The sequence below is a fragment of the Phascolarctos cinereus genome, unplaced genomic scaffold (assembly GCF_003287225.1).
Source record: "Phascolarctos cinereus isolate Bilbo 61053 unplaced genomic scaffold, phaCin_HiC Scaffold_7;HRSCAF=346, whole genome shotgun sequence".
NCBI classification, from domain to species: Eukaryota; Metazoa; Chordata; class Mammalia; order Diprotodontia; family Phascolarctidae; genus Phascolarctos; species Phascolarctos cinereus.
In genome coordinates this window covers 50,366,552-50,370,528 of record NW_027556180.1, presented here as the reverse complement: position 1 = coordinate 50,370,528, position 3,977 = coordinate 50,366,552, and the positions used below count along the sequence as shown (strand labels likewise).

General features: G+C 38.4%; 1 pseudogene; it reads left to right on the top strand.

The window, feature by feature from the left end:
• Nucleotides 1-644: 644 nt before the first annotated feature.
• LOC110203562 (pleiotropic regulator 1 pseudogene) lies at nucleotides 645-2,171 on the top strand (annotated as a pseudogene).
• The last annotated feature ends 1,806 nt before the right edge of the window (nucleotides 2,172-3,977 follow it).

Sequence of the window (3,977 nt, the reverse complement as noted above, 5' to 3'; positions counted from 1 at the left end):
ATACCAGAACTAAATGAAAAAATGGAAAAAAGACTCAGGAGAAGCATCAGCAGGATGACATACTTTAAAGCTATGACCTCATTTGATCTTCATAACAACTCTACTAAAAATACATTGTATTATCATCCTCATTTTAAAATGGAGGAATCTGAGGCAAAGCAAAGTTAGGTGATTTTCCCAGGGCCACCTAGGAAGTAAGCAAAGAAGATTGGAACTTTCCTTGGTCTAAGTCCCTTTTGCTTTAGAGACTGGCATAGGTAATTGATGTAGGGTATAAACTCCCCTCTTCATTGTTTCTGGGTGTGAACTCTTTGATGCATTCCAAAGGGTTTCAAAGTTAAATGTTAATTAAAAGAGGCACTAAGTGGAGTGTTGAGAAGATAAGCAAGTACTGAGGGGTGGTGATTGGTGAGGGGGAACTAAGGGATTTTTTTTTTTACTTTGCCATTATTGAGGAGGATGGAATTCATTCCTTCATTATGTAAATGAGAAAGGGGAGGAGAAGCCCAGGAGGAAAAGTGGTATAAAAGGCCAGTACTGGCTCAGTTTGAAAAGTCTCTGCTAAGTCTCTATTCCAGCTGCAGCTGCCTCCTGACCTAGAAGTCTCTTAGCAGCAAATCCTAGGTGCAGAGAAATTTGACAGCATGGTCAGCATCATAGTGGAGGAGGTACAGAAGCATTTTGTTCACACCCTTGTGTTCAGCTTATTGAAGAGGACCCATGGCATGTTTATGGCTGATCATGCAAAGCCACTAGAGTTAGATGAAGTAAGTCACAAGCTAAAGATGTCTGCCAAATTTCACACAGAGTGTACTCCTGTGTTGCACATGCCCATTGTGAAAGAAAATCTTAGAGAGAAAGACTCCCTAAGTGCAGGGGATGCAGATGGGCAGAACTAGTATCCTGCCAATGAAGGATAAGAACTTGAATGTTTAGTGAGTGACTGGTCCACATCCATACCCACCAGGTTCTCACGGCTTTGACTGTAGATACTCAGATTCAAAGACTGCCAAGTGAATCTGCTGCACAGTCTTTAACTGTGGCCCTATCTCCTTCACAATTGGCTTTAGCTGGTATAGGTGGTATTATCAACAAGTTCCTGGGTTAGCTATGGGTATGATTGAAGCTAGTGGCACCAAGAATACTGCAGAGATAGCTAAAAAGCCACTATGATGCCTAAACCACAGTGGCATCCATCATGGAAACTATATAGAGTAATTAGTGGCCATCTAGGCTGGGTCTGATGTAGAACCTGGCTATCAGTGGTTTGCTACAGGTTCTGCTGATAGGACTATAAAGATCTGGGACCTGTCTAGTTCAAATTAAAACTATCATTGACTGGACTTATCAGTAGTGTCAGAGGGGTGATAGTCAAAGGAGTCCATACCTCTTCTCCTGTGGTGAAGATAAGAAGGCGAAGTGCTGGGATCTTGAACACAATAAGGTTATCAGACATTATCATGGACATTATCATGTCCATGATAAGTGTATATGGTTTGGATTTGCACTCAACAATTGATGTGCTTCTGACTTGTAGTAAGGATTTAACTCCAAGGATATGGGACCTGAGGACATGAGCCAGTGTTCGTACCTTGGTGGAGCATACAAATACAGTGGCTACAGTAAAGTTTCAAGCTGCAGAACCACAGATCATTACAGGAAGCCACGATATGACCATAAGATTATGGGACTTAGTGGCTGGAACAAACACGGGTCACATTAACAAATCACAAAGAATCCATGAGAGCAGTGGTTTTGCATCCAAGACATTACATGTTTATGTCTGGTTCTCCAGATAATATTAAACAGTGGAAATTCCCTGATGGAAACTTCCTTCAAAATCTCTCTGGCCATGATGTTATATCCAATATGTTAGCTGTGAATTCAGATGGAGTGCTGGTGTCTGCAGCATATAATGGCACCATGCATCTTTGGGACCAGAGAACTGAATTCAATTTCCAAAGACTGCATGCTGCAGCTGTGCAGCCTGGATCTTTCGACAGTGAATCGGGAATATTTCCATGTGCTTTTGACCAGTCTGGAAGTCCATTATTCACTGCTGAAATTGATAAAACCATTAAGATATAGAGAGAAGATGATTCAGCTCAGCTCAGGAACAAGAAACTCATTCAGTCATTTGGAAACCAGAAATCATCAAGAGAAGATTTTAAAGTGGGGAAGTATATGTAATTGCACCATTGTTGTATTTTGGCTTTTATAAGTTCATTAAGTCATACTCTATACAGAACCATGAATTAGACACTCAAGAGAAGTCATTGCTGCTTCATCACATTTTACAATAAACTCCCTTTTCCATAAATGAAAAACAAAATAAAACAAAACAGAATTGATTTAATGGTAAAAGAGGCACAAAAATTCACCAAAGAACTACTTAAAAAGCAGAATAGGCTAAATGTAAAAAGAGGCACAAAAGCTCACTGAAGAAAATAATTCCTTGGGGCAGTTAGGTGGCGCAGTGGATAGAGCGCAGGCCCTGAAGTCAGGAGCACCTGAGTTCAAATCCAGCCTCAGACCAAACACTTGACACTTACTAGCTCTGTGACCCTGGGCAAGTCACTTAACCCCAAGTGCCTTAAAAAAAATTGTTCCTTAAAAATTAGAATTTGGCAAGTGGAAACTAATGACTTCATGAGACATCAAAAAACAATAAAACAAAATCAAAAGAATAGGAAATAAAGAAGATGTGAATTATCTCAGCAGAAAAAGAATGCCTGGGAAATAGATGAGAGTTAATTTAAGAATTATTGGAGGGGCAGCTAGGTGGCACAATAGATAGAGCACCTGCCCTGAAATCAGGAGTACCTGAGTTGAAATCCGGCCTCAGACCAAACACTTGACATATACTAGCTATGTGACCCTGGGCAAGTCGCTTAACCCCAATAGCCTAAAAAACAAACAAAAAAAACAAACAAAAAAGAATTATTGGACTACCTGTAAATCACAATTGGAAAAAGAGCCTAGGCACCATATTTTAAGAAATTTAAAAGAAAACTGCCTCAATATCTTAAACCCAGAGGTAAGATAGAAAATGAAAGATTCCAACAATCACCTCCTAAAAAAGATCCCGAAATGAAAACATGCAAGAATGTTATAGCCAAATCCCAGAACTCCCATGTCAAGGAGAAAATATTATAAGTAGTCAGAAAACAAACAAACAAACAAATTTTTTTAAAAATCCAAATATCACAGAGCCACATACAAGATTTGGCAGCATCCATGTCAAAGAAGCAGAAGACTTGCAATATGTGATATTCCACAAGGCAATGGAGCCAGGGTTACACCCAAGAATAACCTACACAGCACAACTGAATATAATCCTTCAGGGGAAAAAATGGGTACTTAATAAAATAGAGTACTTTTCAGCATTGCTGATAAAAAGATTAGAGCTGAATAGAAAATTTGACATTCAAACACAAACCTGAAGGGACAAATAAAAATGTAAACATGAAAGATAAAACATCAGAGACTCAGAGTCTTATGAAGAGATGGAGCAGAATCTATTATGTTTCAACTGAAGTAAAAAAAAAGGCAGGGTAGTAATCATGATCTCAGAGAAAGCAAAAGCAAAAGTAGACAATTAAAAGAGATAATCATGGAAACTGCTATGATAAAAGTTACCATAGATAATGAACACATACACACACACACACACACACACACACACACACGCACACACACACAATGTGCAGTTTCTCTGATAAAGACCTCTTTTCTTAAACATATATAGAACTAACTCAAATTTTTAAGAATCAGAGCTATTCCCCAAATGATAAATTTTTAAGTGATATAAACAGGCAATTTTTCAGAAGAAGAAATGAAAGCTATTTATAGTCATATGAAAAGATGCTCTAAATCACTATTGATTAAAGAAAGTCAAATTAAAATAATTCTGAGATACCACCTCACACGTATCAGAAATGACAAATGCTGGAAGACAAAATGATGAACTGTTTGTG